The sequence below is a fragment of the Molothrus ater genome, chromosome 2 (assembly GCF_012460135.2).
Source record: "Molothrus ater isolate BHLD 08-10-18 breed brown headed cowbird chromosome 2, BPBGC_Mater_1.1, whole genome shotgun sequence".
Classification (NCBI taxonomy): Eukaryota; Metazoa; Chordata; class Aves; order Passeriformes; family Icteridae; genus Molothrus; species Molothrus ater.
Window position 1 is genome coordinate 28,095,962 of NC_050479.2, and position 25,640 is coordinate 28,121,601.

Sequence of the window (25,640 nt, forward strand, 5' to 3'; positions counted from 1 at the left end):
CAGTGAAAGAGAGTAGGAAGGATGCAATTTTTTGCAAGGGACTCCTTTTTAAAGAGATCATGCTGAAAAGGCTGCTGAAGGGATCTCTTGCTGCTACAATTTGTAGAAAGGAGCTCTCATAATTATAGTCAGAGTTTATTGTGCCTCTCCCTGTCTCCCCCCCTTCCCACTCCCCCCATCACCACCCCCCCCGCCCTGTGTGTGTGTATGCAGAGAGCTAGAGAAAGCTGGCAGCACTACCTGAATAGCTACTGAAAGAGTGAGACTCCTCAGCTCCTGCTTCATTACTGGGTAGCAGCTATTCCAGTGTGTGCGAGCTCCAAACTGCTTCCTCCCATCGGAAAGCCCTCGGTAAGTCCCCCCAGCCGGCAGAGCTGCGGATTAACTCAGCAAAGGGCAGGATGGGAGGGTGGCAGGGAGCTCTGGGGGTACTCAGAACCCGTGTGCAGCTTAAGATCCATTAGATTTCAAGGATTTTGTGTAATAAATGTGTAAAATCTTCTGTGGATTGCTGGGATGTGAAGGCAATCACGAGGAATGTTTTGCCTGCTCAAGAGCAATGCTAAGTACATTCAGGAATGCCTGAAAGAGAGCAGAATTTTTTTACATAAGATAAGATTAGTAAATGCTTCTCAGAACTGCCAGAAAAGTGGTTGTGTGTTGCTTTGTTTTGTTTACCCCTAGCATCTTTCTCTTGTTGTCCTTTCCCCCCCATCTTGTCTTTATTGTGTTGAATGTGTTAATAGGCTCAGAAAGAAGAAACTATCGTCTTGCAGAGTGGCGGCATTTGAAATGTAGAACTTTTATCAGAAGAGGGATGAGAGCTGAAGCTAAAGAGGAGATAATATGTGCTTTTTACTTGCATTTATATTCTTGTGCATGTTTCTGGTGTTGATTATACAGACTTGCTATGCTCACAAAAAGTTCAAAAAGCTGGGAGATGCACATTTGCTGCTCAAGATGCTGATGTTTGCACTTGCATCAGATGTTTTATTAGTCATCCACACGAAAAGTAGCACTCTTCAGGTAGGTCCTTTCAGTACATGTAGCAAAAAGCATTCCCAGACCCTCTTCTTCTTTGCCTTGATCCTATGAGTCAAGCTCATTGAACTCCACAGAAAAGTATAGAGGCCACCGGAGAGGTCAGGTCACAACTCTCCTTGCCCCAGTTGAGCAGTGGCATTTGAAACAAGAGGCTGAAATAATGCTGTTATCTGAGAGTCCCAGTACCTTGGACCTGGCTGTGTTTTGATTTGAAAAGTAGGAATGAGTTAACCAGGGCTGAGGTTTTTGTCAGGCAGTACAGAGCATTAACAGAATGACTGCCTCTGAACTGAACCTCAGCTACTCACTCCCCTGATGGATAAATCCAATCTACAAGAGATGACAGCCTGACTAGCTGGGCATGAGGCCACTGGCTCATTTGTTACTGTCTGTCCAGTCCACACCTCTGTTGGCTACAGTGTCTGTCAGATCACACACAGGTGACACAGCTGTACTTGTAACTTGGGGGTTAGCTGCTGCTTGTATTTAGAAAACATATATACCCATGATGTGAAACTGCCACTCAGTGTCCCTAGACATTATTTCCTTTGCTACTGAGCAAACATGATAGCTCAAAGGATTAGATTTCAGGTCTGCAGTGGCATCTTTCCAGTCTGTATGAGTAAATTTGCATCTTTTCTACAGGTCAAAAGAGTGATACTGACAGATTTTTCCCTTCCCAAAATATTTCAATATTTATCAAGGGACAACTTTCAAGCAAATATTAAAACAGAGATTAGCCAAGAACAGAATAGATGTTGCTTCCTGAAACTCAGTCATTTTATGTTATGGTGACAGGGGAATCATGGAAAGGGGTGTGAAGGACTAGGGGAGTGATGTATAAGTGAGTTGATGTAACATATAGCAGTGGAAATTGCAAGTAGGAGTATTCCTCATGTTCCAGGTTGTCAGAGTCAACATTAGTTCATCAATAAACTAAAACATTATTGAAATTGATCATCACCTGGGCTGATTAGTACATTAAGTATAATACTGGAGTTCAATATAGAGAATTATAATTTCTGGGGGGAAGAAAGTGATAAGTGAAGAAGATGTTTGGGGGCTGGCTGTTGTTGGGGTTCTTTTGTATTTTCCTCCATTAACTACATAAGTCTTTGCTGGAATACTTTGAGTACAACTGAGTGTTGTCTTCTCTAAGTTTGTTTTGCTTTCAACATTTGCTTGGATATATGAAAGAGAAGAAACAGCTCAATGAGAAGAATTCCAATCTGAAGAGGAGCAGGAACAGGTAGCTCTCCAGCTCAATGCCACATCCTTGTATCAAATTCAGCCCTGATTTTAGTAAGTAAACTCTGCTGTCATCTGTTTGCTATCAGCATGGCAGGATGTTCTCAAAACATCTTAATATCAATTCAGGATGGTGGAGAAATGCTGGAAATTTTTCACCAGGGACCAGATGCCATGATCTTTCTGCTTATTGGAAGCTTGTTCTGTGAGGATGATGCAACTCAGCACAAGAAAAAAAATACGAGGAAAGCATCTTTGCTGATAGGCAAAATCTAAGTTTATCATGGGCAGTGCATGCTCTGCAGAGCCTCACTCATGTCACAAGAAATCTGCCTCCCCCCGCCTTCTCACAGAAATGTGGGAAGGCAGGAACTATTTGTGTCTTGCTGTAGAAGGGACAACCTGTCTCACAGACAAGGCCACCCTATTTGTGCTGTATAGCCACACATCCATACAGGAGCAGGCACCCTGGTCAGTGGTGGGCAGGAGACCTTGCCTGTGCTCGGGCTGCTCTGACTGTCACCCTGCAGTCAGCAGGTGTCACCTGGCAGAGCCTTACTCCATCCTCCCTAGCAGCCCTAGGGGAGTTGCTCCTAGAGGATCACCAGGCATGGTCTTAAGATCTTGCTGATAAAAAGATCTTCAGGCCCTGACAGTATGAGCCAGGGAGATCTAAATGTGCCTTCAAGACAACCTGGGTTTTCATCAGAAATTCTCTCTGTTGCTTCTCTGAGTGAAAATGAGCTCTTCTCCCTGCCCCCCATCAAAGATTACAATTCATGAAGCAGAAAATGCCAGACACTCAAGCACTGGCAGAGTTCTTTTAAATTATATTTCTAGTTTATCATCCTTTTATATGGCAAAGTTTTCTATTTCCCCTATCTATTTTTATATATAGCAAAACTTATCAATCCAGGCATTTCAATATCCATCACTAAAGCATAAAGATCTATATATCATTGTCAACTGAACAAACAGGGATTTTGAAAGAGTATTCCCTGTGCCAGCTGTGGCTTTTGTTTGCATTACTTGACTACAATTCTGCTTATAAGAATTGCAAAACCAAACCAAGGAAGCAGGGACTGGTGTCTCTGCTTTTAGGTTTATCACCCTAAAAGCCCTCACTGTTGTACTCAGACACCTTCCATCTTTCCCCTTTTCCTGGGAAATCTCCATGGCTGTGATTTAGACCAATGCTCTTTGAAACAGATATCACATCTCCACTCACTGCACACCTTTATGTCTATCAGGTTACATGGAAATATGAAATATTAAGTACAGCTAGAGTATTTAGCATGTGTAAAAGCCTAGTTCAATCTTCTGATCATAACTGTTCATTTTTTGTAACTCCTTGCAATTTGGCAGGGTCAAAAGGAGAGAAAACTATTCAAAAGTTCTGTCATTGCCTTTTAGTTTCTGGGCCCAGAGAAACAATTCAAAATCCAAACAACTGTTATTTCCTTTTACTGCAGGGCAGTGGGAAGGTGAAAGGACCTTGAAAAGCCATAATCTTGCAGTTATGAGGGGAATTATGTGATTAGAATGAATCACAAATTGTTTTTGTCATTGCTAGGAAAAGAGTGGAAGTGACATTTAGTAGTATATGAATTCCCCAGTAATTGGTACCCTGTAATATAAATTAGATTAGAGGCAGTTTACCAAGTCCCAGTACAGCAAGTTTTCCTTTCACTATTCTCTCAAAGGAAGATAATCTATAATGTATATTTTAGAGGACAACTGCAGCAAAGGAAAGCTACCATCCTAAAGGAAAAAAAAAATATTTCAATAGGACTTTGCAGTCAAAATTCCTTGCTGGTGTAAAGAAGAAAAGATTCCTTGCTGGTCTGTATCCAGAAATAATACTGAGTTTGAGTGTTTCCTTACTGCATTTCTGTGTTAACTCTGCTAAATAATTAAAGAAATGAAGAAGAGCAGAACAGATAACTAGGTAATAGCAGGCATAATCACATCCCATTCCTTTAAACCTGGATCTGAGTTCTTTGACTTGCAATTGGTGTTTTTTTCACTGAGAATCCGTGGCAGGATACGTTCCTAGCACTATAACAGATGCTATTAAAGCAGCTTCTTTTCATTATGAAAACAAAGCTGAAGCACTATAACATATGTTGTGTTGATTCATGTCTCAGAAAACATAATTCCATGGAGATATATTTTATAAATGCAATAAGAAAGCAGCTGACTTTTTGGAAAAATGCATTTGACTGCAGCATTAGCCACTTGCAATTTTTACTTGACAAGTACTCAAATGCAATGTGTTTTAATACATTGCCACAACACCTGAGAATTTTCATTCAAATGCAACACTATTCCTCTCTCTTCACAAATGTCTTAAACCATGCTACTGGAAAATGGGAAACATTGGTAAACAATTCCTTTTTTGGGAATCTGACCCTGATGTTCAGTTGCTAGTGTTCAGACCTTCAGATTGGATGTCTCCTCATCTGCAAAAAAGAGAAAATATTTCTACCTCTCCTTCCACCTATGCACCCTTCATCTGTCTTCTGTGCTTATGCAGCATACTGGGGAGAGAGGCTGTGCCTTATATACCTACACAGGCAGCACCTACACAGCTCCTGCCTGCTGCCTTTAGGTGCTCCTGTGGAAGAATTGTCCCCACATACCACCAGCTGATATTCTTAGCATCAGCCTCAGACACTGGATGGTGCCAGTGACACTGGGGAACATGTCCCTCAAAGTACAGAGCACAGAAGCACCTGCATGCTCCAGACACTTTCCAGGACTGGTGCAGCAGTCTCAGAAAACTTCTGTTCCCCCATCTACAGCTGATCCTATCAATAAATACTATAATCTCTTCATCCAAGTGTTTGAAGAAAAGACTCAGCATACTGTTTCTGGAATCAGTGTCTGGGAATATATGTGGCAATTATATCAAGAATACTGAGAAATACCAATTTCTTTGGCAGTTCTGTCAGCTGCACACAACTGACTGCAGTAAGTGTTTGTTTCTGACAGTTGACTCGATAAGGTGGATCTGTGGTGAGCTGACAAGTGCCCTAACAAAGTATATTCTTGCAGAATTCTCTTTCTGTCCAGAAACCCACTTGCATCTCTGATAGCTGGCACCTTCAGTGTTAAACAATCAAAACAGCAGTCCACAACACTGCTGTGTTTGGGTCCCAAACCAAAGTTGGTGCATTTGGCTGGAACAGGCTGTGTGAAACAGGAGCAGATTTTGGTGTACTGCATGGTCTTATCTTCTTATTTAGTATATTTTATATTAAAATATATTTCAACAAAATTTAAAGGGTGTATCTGCCCCCTTTAAAGAGCCAGAAACCACCTCTCAGCTGAAGTAAAAACATTCAGTGAACCGATCTGTGATTAATTTCATCCACCCAGGGGCATTAAACCTGGTTGTAGGGGCAACACAGAGTAAACAAGGGCTGTTTCAGGGGACAGGGAACCTGTACAGAACAGCTGCTCTACATCCTTTCTTCTCTTGTTCTCCACTGGGAGCACAATGAGGGGAGAATACAAGCTACAATAGTCACAACACAGGATAGAGAGAAGAGTAAAAATATTAATCTGAAAAAACAACACAGAAACTTTACTGGAAATTATTTTTTTATGCTGAGAATGAATAAAACTGACCACCTATGTAGCTCAACTAAAAGCCTAATTTATGATGATAGTCTTAAAAAGAAAACTCAAATAGTGAGATGCAAAAAATTCTCCTTCAGTTAGTTCTAACAGAATTATATTTCTAACAGAATTGTTGTAAAATGCCTCAAGATAAATCCAGATCCCTCCATCTCATAACTCTTGTCTTTTTGATGCATTCAATCAGAGGTCAATAAGGTGACTCAAGCCAAGGCTCAGCACAGAACATAACTCCCAAGAGGTTTTTTCCAAGCTGCTGTCTTCTTGCTAGAGATTCAAACAGCTCCCTAGAGCTTACTATTAGAGCAAGCACCCAGATTCTGGCATGTTACAAAACACTCGTGTCTTTTCCCTACATACAGGCAATCTGGCAGTCCCATTTGCTGAAATTGCTGCTTCAGTCCTCTTTTGGGAGCATGTCTGGTGTCAAGTTGCTTCCTGTTGCAAAGTCCAAATGTCCCTGTTGAGTGCTTCTGAGATCAGATCCCAGGAGGCAGCAGCTCTTACCTCTAAGGTTATCCACAAACCCACTGGTGAAGCTCCAGGGAAATAATTATAACCTGTCATTCTCCTTTCCCTATGCTTTGAGACAGCAAATTTCCTTTTCTCTTGAGCGACACAGCAGAGTTGGACACTATCACAGTGTTATACAAAGTCATTTGATGGTAAAAATGCTCAACAACAGAAGAGAGCTTTTTTATTGATTAAACTCCCCACAGATGTTACCTGATGCTGCTGAAGCTTATAGGATCAGTGTTTCTCTGCTGGCAAATTGAACAACATAGCTTTAGAAATTGCAAGTAGATGCAACTTTAGATTTAAAAATAACAATTTTATTTCTTTATGAGAATTGTGTGCAAAGCAGGCAAACATTTGTTCTGCTATGCTCATTGAGAAGTACCACTGAAATATGCTTTCCAAGGCACTATAGATGCAATGCAGATACAATGTACTGCCTTACTTTCACCAAAGATCCCCTTTGCATTTCCTGAGCATATTTTTCTAGCTCAATATCTCTCAATATCAATATAGACAAGATCCATTAGCCAGGTGTGTTTGAGGAAAAAATTAAGGACCATTATATTTCCAGATAATGTATCTTAAAAGTTGATCTCATAATGCAAAGGTCAGATGAAACCAAAATACTGTTTACAGCAGTGCTCTTTCTTTTCAGCTCTGAAGTTATTAAAGGCATTTAGACTGAATTAATTAAAAAAAAAAAGGAAACTGTTCTTGACTAGCTTAAGGAGTACCATGTGGCACGTAATTTGGATTGCTGAGTGATTTAGACAAGTAAGCTGCATTACTCATCCATCTCAATTAAGATATGTCGATTTTGTAATCTTCCATCTGGATTTTCAGACAAACTTTGAGTTGCTTCTTGGTGGTTTGAAGAAGGCTGGAGAAGATGGCTCATCTTAGAATGAACAAAGAAGGGTGAAAGCTGTCCAACTGGAAAAAGAGCATATGACAGAAAGCAAAGATGGTTACAGCAATACATGTTCAATGTATTTTGAATATATTTTCAAATTATTTTCAGTGACAGAATGATTCTTTTGCTTTGTTTTCCACAGCAAACAATCCCTCTGTATTTAGTGCAGGACCCATTTAGAACCAGAGTGGCGCATTGGTATCCAGCACTCACAAGTTGTGTCTACTCCTGCTGTTCTAGCTACAGCATCATCATATCAGCACATCTGAGATCATGGACAGGATCCATTAGCAAGCAAATCCAAGCCTTCAGCTCTTGGGGTGGGGGAAAGGAGGGAAGAGGGAAAGTGTTTTAAAGGGAATTTAAGAGGAAAAACAATACTACCTTTAACTCATCATCCTGCAGTGACAGCACCACTCATTTAAATATGGAGTACAGATAATACATACAACAACGGCCTGTTGCTTGCAGAACTAATGGTAGTAGTAGTTCAAATTCCTATGTTTCCACTCATTAACTAGTGCATGGAGGCTATTTCCAGGCACTCACTATCCATTACATGATGGAGGCCAATCTGTCTAACCAACCAATCAACAAGAAAACATTAGATCTGCCTATCTCTGTAGAGCTGAGAAAAAAACCTCCTATGATAAGGCTGCAGCTAACAAGATTTGAACAATGAAATGAAATGAAATGAAATGATGAAATGAGGAACTGAGGAAAACCAACCCAAGCCCAAATCCCAAACCCAAACAAAACTAAAGGACTCTAATGTTCTTCAAAAAGATATTTACAAACTCAAGGAGCAAATACATCTAAGGCATTTGAGCCATGTTTGTGTGAAATTTATTAGAGGTAAAGGACCAAAATCTAATTTGTTAATTTTAGTTTTGGAAATCAACTGCAAGAAATTCTAAGCCAAAACAATCTCAGGAAATAGATGCTCCACAGAGATAAAGAGAAGTGCCACAAACACCATTTCTCTCCCCCTGCCTCAAATGAAAGAACAGTAAAATAGGAGTGGCAGCTTCATGAAGCTCATTTTTTTCCCATGACAAATTTTTCTGGCAGCAGAAGCTCAGAAAGGTTCATTGAAGCATCCTGATAGACCTCATAGGAAGGCTAGGAATACCTGCTACTTGAAGATGGAACTTGGTGTAGGATAATCTAGACAGATCATCATGAAGGGTGCCTAGAAGGAGGTCATTAAAGGCTCCATGGTAGGTACAGTTCAATAAAGCTCCACAATTGCTTTATAATTCAAAGGATCAAGGGGACAGGCTTGAGCATTAAAACGAAATAAAAATATTGAGGTTCTTTTGGTTGTAATTGCTTGTTTGGCAGACTGGTTGACAGTGAGATGAGATGAGCTTTGTTTAGATGAACCATCAGCCGAATGTCTTGCCAAGTCCTGGGTTTTAAACATATCAGGCACCTGGAGGCTGCTGAAGCCAGAGAACCTGTGAAGGCTGGGTGTGTGGGAGAGCACACCCACACCAAGAGCCAGAGGCAGTGCCTCACTGAGGGTCCAGTGACTTCACAGGGGAACAGGACTGGCCCTGGCAGCCATGATGCTGACACATCCTGCTTTGGGCCAGAACATCTTGGTTCTGTGGCACAGTGAGACACCTATCTGAGCCACAGGAAAGCTCAAGGCAACATCAAATTACACTTCTCTGCCTTGGTTTTAGTTTTTCATTTTTCTTATTGCCTTAAGGAGGGTCTGAAGTGCTATGTGTTCCCCATGGGTGGTGGTGGGGTCCCACACATGTTCCGACTCCCTTTTGCAGCAGCAGAATCTGAGAGCCATGAGCACCCTGCAGTGCAAAGCAAGCAGCAATGGTTCTCTGTCTCCCACCTTCCCCAGTGGGGCTTGGCAGGGTGGGTGGAACAAAGCACTGCTTTCCACAGGCTGGGATTTGCATTAAGCATAAGGTGAGAGCTGTGGCATTAGCTTATGTGACAGACATGCCTCCAGAGACACAGAAACAAAGATGTTTGATAACAGTGAGAGTACCTGACCTGCTGAAACACAGAGACCGTTTGCACAGAGGGGGGTGTGAAATGAAGATGATTGAGGTGATTTTCCTTGTATTCCTGCCCCAAGCCATCAGGCTGCAGTAGAAATCAAGACATGCAGTGCTTTGGGCCAGGCAGCTAGGGGTAACTGAACTAAAGGAAATAGAATTTTTGTAGAAAATATGAAAACTGTATACATGAAAAAGTGATACAGTGAAGTTAGCACTACTGTTGCTTGACAGATAAAGAGCTGCTAAGCAGAAAGCATTTTTCTTGTGGTGTCTCTGGTGACAATTTTGTTTGCAGTGCCTAGAGTCCAGGCAGCAGCAAGGCAGGGCCAGATGCAAGAAGAGGGACTTTACTCACAGCAGAGATTCTCAAGCCAAGTTGTTCAGAAATTGGTGGCCCAGTACATGCAATAAACACCAACATATCAGAACAAATTCAAAGCTCTTATTTCACAGATCCAGAGAAAACAAACAAACAAACAACAAAAAAATGAGTTACCAGTGTGAACACAGGGTAATTTGTGTTTGACTTGGCTCCAGAATCATGCTGTGAGATTCTTAACCTGACAGCATCAGCTGTGATTTTTTATTGAGAAGAGTTACAGAAGTGAAGATCTGTCAATTAACAGGAACAAGATTGTTGACTGTGCTGCATTGTTTAGACATTGTAGAAAATTATGTACACACCATGCTGCTAGTGGCAAGAGAGCACTCAGAATATGTCACCAATAAAGTTGTTTTCATTAAATTTTCAGTTTTGGGGCTGATGTTTTAATTCCTAGGAAGGTACAAGCTTTGAATAATCACGGAAGAATGAGATGCAGCAAGCAAAAGTGGGAAGGAGTTCCATGCATAAGAATTTAGACAACATTTCACTTTCACTTTAATTTGTTGCAGTTGCCTCATGTTTTTGTAGAGTACGCCTCCCCTTTTATAAAGGATATAATCTGTTTGAAAACACTGAGTTGCATGATGCCTTGCATATTTACAGGAGTAAGACTATTTTAACATGTTTAGATAGGATAGTTTGACTAGCGTTCAATTTTTGGAGCAAAACCTTGCAGGCAAGGTTTTAAAAAACAGGAATCCAAACACAGGCTTCTGAGACACATCTATATGGGTCCATATAAGTAAAAGTACTAAATTCTAAATATGGCTTTCTAGGTTTAGCAATAAGGTGCAATACTGAGTTGCTGAAAGCAACATAGTTGCATTAGGAGGGCATGTTCACCTCGATGGAGACTTTCTGAACAGCACCATGCTGCTTCCAGGATCCACACTAGCCTGGATAACCTCACAAAGCCCTGCACTATGCCAGACAAATGCATCCAAAAAGAACTCTGCTTGAAAATGTGACATCCAAGTTAGCAGATCATGTTCGATTTTACCATTTGTGTTTCAGGACAGTCACATTTCTTATTGTCCTGAATTTGGCTGGGACAGTTACTTTAATCTGTAGTAGATAGTGCTACTGTGCTGTGTTTTGGATTCAGTATGAGGCTAATGCTGATAACACACTGGTGTTTTGGCAGTTGTAAAGTAGTGCTTATCCTTAGTCAAGGATTTTTCAGCATCTCATGCTCTGTCAATGAGGAGCTGCACAAAAAGCCAGGAGAGAGCATAGTTTGTACTGCTGACCCAAACTGGCCAAAGGAGTATTTCACATCATAGAGCATCATGTCCAGTACCTAAACTGGGGGAATTACCCAGAAGGAGCCAATCTCTGCTCAGGGATGGGATGGGTATTCGTCAGTGGATGGTGAGCAATGGTATTGTGCATTGCTTTTGTCTCTTGGGTCCTGTTATTCTTTCTCCCTCTCCCTATAATTACAATTATTAATATTATTAGCATGTGTCGCAGACATCTTTTTATGAAAATCCTTTTCTTAGGATTTTTTCCTGCTGAGAAGCTGAGAGGTTTCAGCAACAAAATGTAAACAATGGTTATCTGCTGCTGTGGAATGCAACAGGTATGTCTGTGATTGGCCCATCTTGGATGTTTACAATTAATGGCCAACCACAGCCCAGTTTGCTTGGACTCTCTGTCCAAGACACAGACCTTTGTTATTCATTCTTTGCTATTCTATTCTTAGCTTAGCTAGCCTTCTGAGATGAAGCTTTTCCTTCTATTCTTTTACTATAGTTATAATGGAATATATATATCAAAAAATAATAAATCAAGCCTTCTGAAACATGGAGTCCACATTCTTGTTTCTTCCCTCATCCAAGAACCCCTGTGACCACTGTCACAAGCATGTTTATAATTATAATTGTGTTTCAATTATTAAGTTATTTTTATCTCATCCCATGAGGTTTGCCTTTCTGTTCCAGTTCTCCTCCCTCCCCTCTGGGGGCAGGGAGGAGGCTGTGTAAGAGGCAGTAACGTGGTGCTTTTCTGCCAGCTGGGATTAAACCACAACACTTATCATCACTACAGCGGAAATTTAGGACACACAAGTGTTTTGTTCTTCAATGCTTAGCTCATAAGACTACTTTTTGACAAGCTGTGACACTGTTAATACCTATGGAAGTACTTACACTATGAGTAACAGCTAGTAGGAATAGTATGGATAATAGTTAACTGCAGAAGCAGCACTCTCTTTATTTAGTCCCTTGTCTGGGCTATTTTCAAACAACTGCTGTTTTGTCATTATTGTGTTCAAGAACTGACTTTCTTTGTTGTCTTTCCAAAAAACAGAGTAAATCAGGTCTGACATTTGAAGCAGTGTATTTACAGCAGCATGGAGCATGTGTCTCTGGAGCGTGGCTGTAACGAAAAACAGAGAACAGCAAAAGCTCTGGTTGTGTTTGTCACCCAGGGGAACAGGAGAGCACGATGGCTTCCTCATCATCCTATTTTTCCTGCTTTTTTTTTGCAAAAATATTTTGAAATAGAATATTAAAGCAGGTTGTTCTTCTTTCAGATTTAGGCTTAAGGAATTTCACAAGGAGGTATTAGTGACTGAATATTGCATCCACATTGGATGTGTTTTGTCCCTGTCTCCCCATGAAGGGAGGATGCACCAGTTGTCACTGCTTCATTAATTGTTCAATTTCTCCCAGTGGTAAAGGGACAAAATTCTGAATTCCAACTGGCAGGGTTTGCAGGGGTGTATAATTTATGAGCCGTGAGAAACTGGAAAGATAACTACAATCAGTATGAGCATGAGAAAAACATCCAGCATGCAATCTCTGCCACACAGCATAGCTGCCTATGCTTAGTTATCACACTGCACATATTTTTTACTTTCTCAAAACCTAATTTTCAAGGTTGTGTTGTTTTGTTTATGTTTTGGATTTTTAAAGGACTACTTTTTTTTTTAGGCTAGAAGGCTTCTCAAGGGAAAGAGGGACAGTCTGGAGAGAACAAGATTGAAAAGGTATAAAACAAAAATTATATCTTGCCAAAACCATATCAACATTATTGAATATTGTGGACAGTGAAGGATATGTAAAAGCAGAGGTAGGATTTTCCCACTAGACAGCTCCTTACTAGAAATGGAAAAGATCTGAAGAAAGACAGGCAAGGCAGGCAGCCTTTCACAAACAAGAGAGAGGAAAGAAAAGCAGAAATGTAGGGATTGTGGGTACACCAATCTATTGCTATTCGTTTTTAACTTTTCTAATCAAGCTTTCTGCTTTACTGGCAATATCACCAGAACACAAACCAGGTGTCTTCAGATTTGCATAGATCTACGTATTCTTAGTGATATCTGAACCATTGAGAAAGAGCAGATAGATAGCAGATAGATAGCAGATAGATATACAAAGGGCAAATATAAATGCATAAATACTTCAGATTAAAAATAATTTCTCATCCATATATATCCTCCTTCCTTCTGCCTGTCAGTTCTGCTTCCTCCCTCCCAGCAGGAGACTTTCACTCTAGTGTCACACCACCCTTGAAAGGTTTCACTTGATGAACAACCTCACAGCCACATCTCCTCTCCTAAGTTAACTCTAGTCCTCCAACTTCATTTACTATCTCCTTCAGAAAATCAGGAATTTCAGCCCACTCCTAAAGCAAACCAGCCTTGAGTTGTGTACAGCTTGGCTAGATATGAGCACAGATACCATCAGTTTCTTAGTTACATTATATGTTTCCAATAACTTTCTTAAATAAGAAGCATCTGGCTTAAACAGCACAAAGCACTGGTGCCAGCATTGCTAGGAGGGCTTGGCAGAAACCATGGTCTCTGCTCTTGAAGGTGTCGTGGGCTGCAGACAAGAATTTATGTTGTCACGTAAGGAGCTCTAGCCTGGCACACAGACTGTTTGTGCAATTCTCTGTTACATACTTTTATTCATGCAGAACCTTTTTCTGGAGTCGGGGAACTGAGCAAAGGATGAAGCAGACTTCTGCTCAGCATCTCCAGTGTGTAGATAACTGAGAGGTGATACCTCAACCTGTGCAGCCCCATGTCCTCCGAGCTAACTTCACCTGAGATGATCCCCTCTCCAAATGAATGTGGGCTGCTTGGGAGAAAATGCTGTTGAAGGGGCCACAGGGCTTGAGTTTAGGGTAGACTTCACCCACCATCATCAGAGTTGAGCACTCTCACAGACAATGGAGATTTGCTTTCCTCTCCACCATCTCTTGTGGAATAAAATGAAAATTCATTTAGCTTGACTTACTACATTTTTTCTGTGTGTTTGAATTTCACCCTTAAGTAAGAATAGTGTTCATGAGTCTTTCCCTTTAAAACTGCATACATATCTCTAAAACATGAAATATGCACTCAGAAGCAAGTCTGATGCTAGATTTGTTAGACTATCAGTCCTGCTGGAACTCTTTCTAATTGGTGTGGCAGGCTTAGGTTTCTAGATTGTTGTCCACATATTATTCCTCTGTACTGTGCTGGAGTAGCAGGCAGGGTGGTAGCACACAGAATATTTATCAGGATGAATATAATGAAGTATTGAAGTGGAAAGTGCAAGAAAGGAAAATAAATATCCACTGGAGCAATATGGACTAGTTATTTACTGAAAACATATGAGAATTTACATATGAAAAAGCATGAAAAAAAAAATTATCTTTCCCCAGTGCAAGTAATAGTTTTAGGTGATCTGCTGTCAGAAAATGTTTCCTAAACTAGTTTTTTTAAAAGTACCTCTGAAATGGTAAACTGTCTAGCAATCAAGGAATCAGATTAGTTAATTTACCTTGATTAGCATGGTACTTTTCAAGTGCTAATAAATTTAACTTCTAATAAACTGGAAATAGCACATAAATTGCTATAACTCAAACTTCTGATCAGTTCTGAAAATCCAAATCAGTGTGCATTTTTATACTATTCTCTTTCAGTCATTGTCTGAATGTCTTTCTTAACCTTGAACTGTGAGAGAATTTCTGTGTAAAATAGGGGAAAAGATGCCACACTTCAGGATTGCAATTTTTAGTTATATAAGTATGTAAGAGATATGAAGAGCAAAAATGTTTTTAGTAAGTAAGGTGCTCATAAGTGGCTTTTTTTTTCCATCCAAAGGGCATTCTTACATGTTAAGATACAATGTTCTTCAAGCATACAGTACAAACTGCTGGGTATGTTACTGTAATAGGTTTACTGAAAAGTTGCAGCCAAAAAATTTCTTGCTCTGAAATCCTCATGTTTCGTAAGCTTAGAAATATTCAAAGAACACCATGAAACAATTGATAATACAACCACATATGAGTTTTCTACGTACCTCTTTCATTTTCCATGTTGTCACAAATAAGACAATCATAGGTCTTTAGGAGTATAACTCTGCCTGAAAATGATGAATTTGCAGATGTTAAAGGATAGACACTTTTTAGCAACCAAATCTATTCATCAGCCATCTGGAGCTTCTTCCACTTAGACATGTACTAAAGAATAGAGAGACCTGCTGTCTTCTGTAAAGAAGAAAAGTCCCACTCCTAAATTAATTGATGTATTTCGTTGTACTATACCTACACATACTTTTTTTTCTCTGTTTGTTTCAAAAAGAAACCTATTAAACAAGCTAGCAGAAGGCAGACCACAGATACCGATTTAGCAAAAAAAAATCCTTTATACTGGAAAGAAATGTCACAAGATAGATAAGTTCTGTGAAAAAATGGCAAACAGCCTGGTGCAATGTGCAATAAGCAGCAGAGAAGTGCTGGCTTCCCCCAAAAGACACTGATGCATGACAGTATTTTCTGATTTAAGCAAGTTAAGTCGGGCAGCCAGTGGCCGGACAGTTGTTCCCAATCTTCCCCAAATGGCACCCAGTAAGGAACAGACTGTGTTAATTCTGCTGGTAGTTATATAGATGCCTACATTGGTATTTAAGGTTTCCTGTTCTTCCTAGACAGCCCATTTCTGAAAAATCAGAATATCCTTTTTAGGCTTTTTTTTTTCAGGAGTAGCTCTCATTTGAGAGCATGGAAAGTCACCTCATATAGGAGCTTTTCCTTATGTAACGTGAAGACTTCTCCCCTGCATGGTCCAGTATTGCTTGAGCACCATTTGGATCCTTGCTGGGATCTGTCTTGGCTTGTGGGCCTGTTTGCCAGTGCTGCACATTTGGGGCCTGTGTACTGGGGAGCATTTCCCAGACATTCCCATTGCTCCCAGCTGCGGTGTCCCAGTAAAGCATGTTCAACTCCATTTCCTCAGACACTGGTTCATAGGTAACCTACCTGACATGAATCAATCCAGGGCCTATGGCTGCCTTTCTCTTGGTTCTACTGTTCCTATATGGACATGTGATTTTCCCAATATCCTCACTCAACACAGAAGTTCCTATTAATTTCTGTTTGGCTGGCCAGGGAGAGCCTGAGCTGTCTGCCACTGTGCCACTTCTATTTACTGGAGACATACACAGCCCAAGAAAATGCAAACTGAAAAGCTTTCTTCTGATGCTATTTTTGTGCTGTTTTCCTTCCAGTCATGTGTTATTTTCCTTCCACAATCTGGATCCTCAGGTTGAGCTCCATTGTAGCTTGGACAGCCGAAGGCGTAGGAACTTGTGGATCCTTCACATTCATCAAAACACAAAAGAAATTGTGTCCTTCATTTGCTAACAGCAATGGGATTTTCAGACTGAGGAAGGCTGGGATAAAGGCTGAGAAAATATAGTTTAGAAAACAATGTGTTTGTGTCCCAGGATAATCATCATTAAGGGAACTCAGTTGCTTGTCAGTAACTGGTATAGTAGATGTGCAAAAAATATTGGTAATCCGAAATATCAGAATGCTGTTAGTAAACATTTGATGCCTAGAAAGTGAAAGTAAATGTGCTAATAAGTTTTCCTGCAAAGGATGATACACTCCTATCAGACAAATTTCAGGATGCCCTGAAAGCTGATAAACATGGATTCTGGCAGGAAATGGATGTGTGGGGAAGTGCATGCCTGGGACAAGCATTGATTCCTGAAATGCTCTGCTCAGCTCATGGACAGTGATTATGAGACTCAGTGCATTCATTTCTCTCAACAATATGATAAAAATTACATCCAACGATGTAAAATTAAATACAAGTTAATAATCATTAGGCTATTGGTCATAGCAGCAAAAATATAACCATTGTGTGTATTTAAAAAATGGAATAGAGGAAAAGAAAATAGAAGTGAGAAATTAAACTGAACTGAGAAAGGTTAAAAAATGAGACAATTTAGAGGAGACTGAATGGGAGAAGAGGAGACAGGAATTCAAGGAAATGGACAGTAAAGTAGCAAGAAGGCACAACCAATATAAAAATTGTCATACCTGATCTGTGTCACGGCCTTGGACACCTAGCATCCTGTTCCTGCTAGAAACTAGGATTAGGTGTGTCAGAGGATGGCACATGAAATCTGTCTGTTTAAAACCTGCAATGTAGTCAGCCTATCAAGGAGTTCTCCTCTTAAAAGTGATTATTTGAAGTCTAGAAGCATGAAAGATGGGTAAGAACCACAGTGCAAATAAAAATATAAGGTGGAGATAATTGAGGGTGTGAGGAAAAAACAAACTGGGATATAAAAGGAGCCCAAAAGGTCATAATTTATTTTCCCCTGGTGCTGTGCTCTAGAGATGATCCAGCTCAAAGTCTTCATGCTCAGCTCCTGTACACTGTGCAGAAGAGCACATTACCTTTTATGAGAATGTTTTGTATAGTTTCATGTGGTGCTTGTCAAGGTTGTGGGATTTCCAAGTTACTAGGTTTGGTTCTCCTTGTAATTTGATTTTTTTAAACAAATCTAGGTATTTTTCAACCTTAATGACTCTATGATTCACTCCTTAATCCTCAGAAGATTTTTTTGAAAAATATCCTTGTCCCATCCTTATATCTTCTCTGCTTATTAAAACTAATCTGAAACACATTGGCTTGACTATAGTGAAGTTTCTCATTGCCCTTTAAAGCTCTTATTTAAAATCGGTAATTTGCACAATTTATGTTACATACTTACTATAGTATCTACTGTCAGGGCAGGAAATTTTCTTGACTGATATGTACTCTGTATAGACAGCCATCTAGCAACCTCCCCATGAGCAGCACTTGCCCCCAAGGCAGTTCCAGGAGGAGTCTTAGCTCGGGTAACCCCAAACTTCCCTAAGGCTTTTTCATAGAGAGGGAGCCTGTTCAGGCTACACCTCTCCAGAGAGCCCAGCAGATGCTGCTCTTGGTGCTTACTTAGCCAGCAATGCTTGTGGTACCTGAAATAAGATACATGGACCTCAGAGAGACCACAGGAACAGCCTTATCCAAGTATTTTTACCTTAGCAATTCAAAACAACGCAAAACGCAGCAGCCCCTGAAGAGTAATTTCTTCCAGATGAGTTCCTCTCATGATGGCCCTAGCACCAGGATATGAGAAGTGACAACCAGACCAGGCCTTATGCACCTCTGCATGCCAGATATTTCTTGAGGAGGAGGGGGACTGGGGAAGAGAAGCTGCTGCCTAACAGCATCCAGCTTGTGCAGAGAGAGGGGAACATATTTGAATGGTTTAGTACAAATACATCAGCTCCTGGCAGGATATTGAAACTGATCAGTGGGCCCTGTGATCAGCATATCAGAGCTGACTGATGTGCCAGTAGTGTCAGCCTGTTGTCAGGAGTAATTTTTTTTTTGTTTATGGTTGTCACTTCAGCTGGAGATTAGATATCAGACCCACTAAATTTGCAGCATTGTTATCTTGCTGTGGACATAGGCTTTGAAACATGCCTTGGACAAAAAATATTATTACACTGGAGGAAATACTTCCTATATGCATCCTATATGGCCCAGATTTCTTCAGTTTCTACACTGTAATTTGCTCATCCTTTAGTACAAACTTTACTTTCAAGGATGTAACTGGAATAGCATCATATCAAGGAATCCTATTCAAGAAAGCATGCAATTTCCTTGTATTCAGAGAAACAAAACCCTTTAAAGACAAAGTGAAAAAGAGAGCTAGAAAAGTTTCCCATGTTACCATAGCAGACTGCCCCTTTACATTGTTGATTTAAATGGCATTCCTCTTTTCATATTATGTTAATGTTTCATTTTCTGCCCCTCCTTGAGTTTAGCTTCTGGGATTTTGCCATTTATAACCCAGTGTTCTGCTCTCTGTTCGTAGTCTTGCTTACTTTGCCCAAGCCTGTAAAACCAGATGTCCATCTTGCCATGACAAATTTGCTCAGGGTCAGCAGGACAAAAAGTCTGAGAGAAGAATCATAAAGAAAAACAAATACACAAAGACATGAGCATAGTTTCTTCCCAAGCACAGCTAAATCAGATCCAGGATCAGTCAATGTTTAAGGCATAGCTACCACTGTTTGTGTTTTGGGGAGAGAAGTGAAGTAGTACTGGAGGAATTTGAATATGCTGTACAGAAAACACACTTGTTTGTCATGCACCTGATAGATCACCTTATCACATGAATGTCTGAAAGTAACAGATTGCTTTTTGTCTGAAATTCAGATTAGAAATTCTTTGCAAATGAAATAAAGGAATGACTGTCTTCTAAAAATATTAAATTTGGTTTTTTCTGTGATAAACCAAATTATGTGGACCCAAATTAACAGCAATATGTTTCATATTTTCAGTTCTTACTGCTATGTGTATCTCATCAATTGATACCTTTATTCATAGGACAAAAAAAAATTAAAGGGCAAGAGTAGCATTTTTCAGAGGATGAAAAAAGAGGATGGTGTTTCTAGAAAGTAAGTTAGTTCTTTTTACAAAGAAGTGGAGGAGCTGGGGAACAGAATGAAGGATGCTATGAACCAACTCTCTTCCTCCCCAAGTGAGTCGTGAACATTTGTGTCTGGTTTAAGTCAAACACTAGCCTCTCATGAACTGGAGAAGAAAGGTGCTTTTGTGGAACAAGTGATAAGCCAGGACAAAATCCCCCCAGTCAGCTCTTGCCAGGTTTCCTGTGTGATACTGAATGTGTCTCTTTGAGACTCATCCCAGCTGCCTTCAGCCTCACAAAGTTATTTTCCCTTAAACTACTTAAAAGGAGAGATATGGACATGTCCAGTAAGTAATTAATTCCACTGATCTGAGAAGGCTCCTCGAGTCAGGATGATCTGCCCAGCAGACAGTTTGGCAGCTGCAGCCTGGCATCCAGCCACGGCCCCTGCGCTCAGTCTGCTCCGGCGGGCAGCTGTCCAGCGCTCCGTCCCGCCCGGGACAGCCTGCTCTGCTCAGGCTGGCAGCTCCTCAGGACAGCCTCTGTCTCAGGCAGCCTGCTCACAGAGTGCTGGGTGTGCCAGTGCCCTGGGTGTGCTGTGAGACTGCTTAGCAATTATTATTAACTACAGAGTAATAAGTGAATAATAGCAGCAGTGTTGCTTCAGGCTTTGTAAAATTAAAGTTTTATAGCAGGAGGCATTTCAATGCAGAGAACTACAGAGGGTGAACAGCCACTTTAACATCCTCTGTTGTTTTGTGTCTCAGCTTCTGACATTTACAAACCCAGTGATAATAAAACGAAGAAAACTGGCCCCACCAAGTGAAATATGCATTGCCCTCTGTCTATTTTACGTTTCATGGTTGGAAGTTCAGTGTAATTAATCTGACAAGGTAAAGCTTTCCAGATCACTGTTTTGCTGCTTTCTCTGGTAATCCTGATAGCATCCATGAAAGTGAGCCAGGAGTACCATGTGACTGAGCACATCCAGAGGGCTTTCATGGTTTGTTCAATCATACTGAAAAGTCCCACAGGGGTGATTTAATTAACCAGAAATGTATCTTTTCACTTAGTCACTTCTGCTCCCCACATGCACTTTACCCCTACTGCTGAACCTTGTGGGCACTCAAGCCAGGAAAAGTTGGTTTGAGACAGGAGGTGTGCTCCCAGGAGTGTGGCTAACCCACAGCACTCCATCTGAGGGACAATGGTCAGTAGAGGCTGCCATGTGTCCTTTGTACTCTCGTACTTTTAACAACACACACATTCCCAGCTTGTCAAGGAGCACAGAAAAACCTGCTCAGAGTGAACACCAAGGTGGTGGCTTCAGCCAATGCCACTCAGCAGCTGGGGTGAGAGAGGAGCACTGGCATGGCAGTGGGTGGTAAAGACTTACCTGGCAAGTGGAGTGGACAGACCACTCCTGCTTGAGAGAACATCTCCAGGGATGTGATGCTCAGAACACAGCCTTAGCCTCTGCTCAGTCTTCTTGTGTGTCTTCAGATAAAGTTCACCCCATATCCCCACCTGCAAATGAGGTGGACATAAATTCCCTTCTTGCCTCTGCTCTCTGTTTGCATCAGTAGCCCATCCTCCTGTCATGGTGCAGTGCAGCATTGGTGGGGCCATTGCTGAAATGGAGAGAATTATGGCATGTTACAGCCCTTGGGATTTAACCTGACTGGTTCCTGACTTCCAGGGGTTGGAATCACCAAAACTTGATTCCCATCTCCTTTACAGGCTGATGTGGAGCAAGTGCAGCTCTCTTTCTGATCTGACACAGATTACAAACCAGGTGGTTCTGACAGGCTCAGCCTAATCCCTCATGGGATCTCCTCTCAGAAAAGTCACAACAGCACACAGTTTGGCTCTATCTGTACTAATAGTACTCGACACTTAGAAAACCCAAGGCATTAGAGCAGCAGCAGGTTTTCAGATCAGGCTACTCCAGTGGTATACTGAGGGGAAATCTCTCTGCTCCTCTATGCCTAATTTTTGTTAGCACTGCCCCTTTTCACAGGCAAAACTGAGGCACACAAATTGGGCTGAGAAGTAGTGTTTGCCACTATCACAGAGGAAGATTTGTGATTCAAATCATTGTTCTTGAGCTGGCCTTGAAATTTTGAAACCCTTCTCATGTAAGTTGACATTCACCCCATTTATTTCCTTCCTCGATTCTTAAAGAAATTAAATTTTACAGAAATAAAAGAAGCACATTGAGAATGGATGCACGTTTCATTTACTCTAATTATGCACAGTGAAAAGTTTCCATTTCAACAAACCTCATTGATATTCTGCTGTGAACTTGACTGAAGGAAAAAAAGCACTAAAGGAGATTTTACCAGTCAATTAACTTTAACTTAAAAAAAACCCCTTTTGTGGATTTAAGAATATTTCACTTTTCACTTTAATTTCCTTCCACTCTTTCTATGACTACTGTAATGATAAAACATCTCCCTGGATCACCCTGAGATTCTGCAAGGGTTGTAGAACCTAATACTATGATACAGGAGCTGGTGTTATTTTATGGATTAATTCCAAATAGCAGGATATCGTGTGTCAATATTGCACTGGGCTTTGTGTTATATGTGAACAGGCCACCTCTTAGGCCTTAGGGAGAAATACTTATTTCTCTCACATATGTGGTTAAATCTTTCAATATTTTGTGACCTCTGTCACTAATGCACTTAGACTCTACATGATCTTTACAAACAGTGTTCACAAAACTTACATAGATGGGGATTTAATAGATCTGAGAGCAAGATCAAGAATCATAATTCGAAACAATGAATAATTTATTAGAAAATGTAGAAAACCTCAATGTGAAAATGAGACAAGAGTATTTTTTACTCACAAACCATATGAACATTGTTCTCTTAGAGGTAGAAACTTAAAGTCTGCTGAGATTTTCTTTATCACTATCAGTAATATATAAATTGAAAATAATAAAATTATATTTTTTGCAACTGTTAGTATCCTTGCTTCCTTCTCAAACAAGGAAGAAAACATCCTGAACTAAGCCTACTGTAGTATTTGTCTGTGCCATGACAAATACAGGGGTTTCATTGTTTTCTGCTTTCCCAAATATGAAAAATTCTTCATTTAAAGATTTAATTTGTATCAGTGGCTTAAAGAACATAAGCACTAATAATATTTTACTGCTTAAGAGCCTAAACATTAGAAATACAAAACTAACATGACACCAGAAAACATGGTAATCACTGTAAAATAGAGAGAATAATGCAATGATTTGAGCTTGGTCCCTGTATGTATAATCATCGTCCTCTGAATTTTTTTGTCTGCAGTCCTGATTAAGAAACTGAACAGAATTTCCCCCAAAATATATGACAAAGATATGTCCCTGAATTGTGCAAGTACAAATCTGAGATGAGTTTGGGAAACTTGTCTTCAATATGAGTAGATGTTCATCTTGGTTCTTTTGAGCTACAGTATGCTGTAAGATTCCTCTTTCTCTTCAGCAGAGGCTCAAGGCACCCTCCCCAGTGTGCCAGCAATGAGTTCACACCATCCTCACCTGTCCTGCAGCAAACAGAACTCCATGGTGTGCTCCATGCTGAATTTGAATACTTTCATCTGCATTCCTATGTGTCTGTGGTGTCACAACATTAATTTTTTTATAAGTTGTATTGACTAAGAACAGATTTAGACCTAGGCTGCTTTATGTCTATTCCTTTCTTGCCGGAATTCAAGTTGCCCAAAATCCTCCCAGCACCAGCTGCTCCTTCACCAGGCTACTGACTCCAAAGAGGCATCTAGACAGATTTTCTGCACATTTCAGAGGTCAGTATTGCAATATCAAAAAAATGGGCCTTGCAAACTCAAAAAGAAAAAGACATCTTTAGATGCTTTACATGCTTTTCAAAGGGGACACCTCCATCTAGTCTTGCCCTGAATCCAGAATTTTTTTTTCAGCCATCCCCTTTTTCTGATACTACTAGCCAAACAGAGACAATAAACTTAAACAGATTCACTAACTTGAAGTTATTGGAAGGGTTTAAGCCAAAATTTGAAATTGTATCATACTGATATAGATTTTGGGTTGGTTTTGTTTAACTTTTTTTTTTTGGTGCTGGAATGCAATAGCACAGTACTGTAAATTGCCACTAATAGTTAATAGTTACTGATGCAGCTACTAAAATACTCCCCACTGAATTCCATGTGAATTTGTCATTATGTTTCCCCTAACATCCAACAAAGGATGGAGATAGTCCTTGGCTCTCCTTTTGCTGCTGATGTGTTTATTAATGAATGAGAAAAAGTGTTAAGAAACAGAAACAAAATAAATACTACAAGATCAACTCATGGAAAACCTTAAGTGAAATAGGGAAAGCCATTATGGCCAAGGGTAGGAAATAAAACATCTTTTAAGAATCTCTGCACTATTTATTTGTGCCAAACAAAGAACCACCCTGCTATTCTGGGTGTTGCATAGAAAAGTGTGGCATTGGAACCAAGAGGAGAAGTTTCATATGGTAAAGCTGTGTGACATCTGTCAGTTAAAATTTTTTGAGGGATAGAAATGCAGATTTGTTTTTTCTGAAAATTTTAATCAATTCATTTCCTTTTCATTGAAATGCTCTTTTCCACTGAAAGAAAATAAGAGAAAAAGAATATATGTTCTGTTGTGACATTTTCCAAGTGAAATCATTCAATTTTTCCATCAAGATTTTCAATTTGAATTTCCCTTTCTCTTCACTCTGTTTGGGAGGAGGAAGGGAAGTTCATAGATTTCAAAATTATTGCAACTGAAAAGAGATGTTTCAAGTTGAATATATTAATAATTGAAAAAGTAAATGAGAAACTGTTATTCAACTAAGCACAATTTTTTTTTTAACGCAAATTTGGTTGTGATTTTTTCTGAGTTTATTTTTTATTTCTCTCTGGAACCGCCAACAATACTGTCAAGAAGACTGTATATTATTAATGTACTACAAAATGCTCTTGGAACAGAACTCCAGAGATTGTGTGAACTTTCTGCATATGGCAAGAGTGAACAAAAACATTTACAATGACAATGCCCCAAATTATTCTGACTCCACAGTTACTGTAACCTAATAACATGTTTAGGATTAAAGAAAACATCCAGTTTTGCTGTACCTCATGAACAGCAGCACAAACCACAGCAGCCATGCATCTAAGCACTTTTCCTTCATTCTTGCAAAAGGGACAAATGAGCCCCTGGACTTCATGAGATTTTTTTGTCTCAGATGAGAAATATAATGTTACGATTATGACCACAGGGAAAAGCTTGCCAGCTTTGCTACATGAGAGCAGTTGTCCAAGCAGTATCTCAAGTCCTGAATATGAGGAAAGAATAATTATAGCATCATGTTGTGCACTGCAACAGTAAGGGTGTGTCAGTGTTTCAATGTCAAATCTGTGGACCAAATCCTCATCACATCATTGAGGAGCTCAATGCTTTTTGTTCTCAATGAAATGCTGTCTCTGAATTTTATATCCTTGAGTTCCTTCATCAGAAATTAAGGAATGATTGTCAGATGCAGACTTTTGTGCCTATTACTCATCCTGAACTTCAGTCAAGATATCTGAAGTATCTTAAAAAGCAGAGTACATTGGTCTCTAGCCACACATCACTCTCACTGAAGAAAAAATTATTTTGGATTTACACAGGTTTCCTTGGCCTATTAAATGGGCACTTCCAGGAAAGAAGTGCTAGCAGGATTTATTCTGCAATTTAAAACACTAATTTATTTGTAGCACATGCTGATAGCTCTAAGGTAAATGTAAGAATTAAAAACCAAAACAAGTAAACAAACGACACCACCTGTAAAAAAAAGAAAGAAACAAAAAAAAAAGAAAAAAAAGCATGATTGAAGGGAAAAGAGAAGAGAGGTGAGAGTACTTGAAGGCAGGAGAGTGGAAAGAATTAGCAACAAACTAACAAAAATAATTGTAAAACATTTTTTAAATACAGAAGATGAAGTTAATTGCACCTCGGTGTCCTGCCTCTGAGTATGTCCAGAGCCCAACACACACAATGCTTTGCACAAGCACTCCCCAGACTCCCAGACACCGGAGGCTGAAGGACTTTGGAGTGAGTCACACTTTGTGTTTCACCATATCCCTCAATGGATTTCTGCTCCCGGTGTATTTTCCCCTTGAAA

General features: G+C 40.0%; 1 protein-coding gene across 1 annotated transcript in view; it reads left to right on the top strand.

The window, feature by feature from the left end:
- Nucleotides 1-252: 252 nt before the first annotated feature.
- ST6GAL2 (ST6 beta-galactoside alpha-2,6-sialyltransferase 2) overlaps nt 253-25,640 on the top strand; it is a 173,789-nt gene continuing 148,401 nt past the window's right edge. Inside the window, exon 1 of the mRNA XM_054518473.1 lies at nt 253-351. The gene's annotated coding sequence lies outside the window, so the exon portion shown is untranslated. The remainder of the gene's footprint in view (nt 352-25,640) is intronic.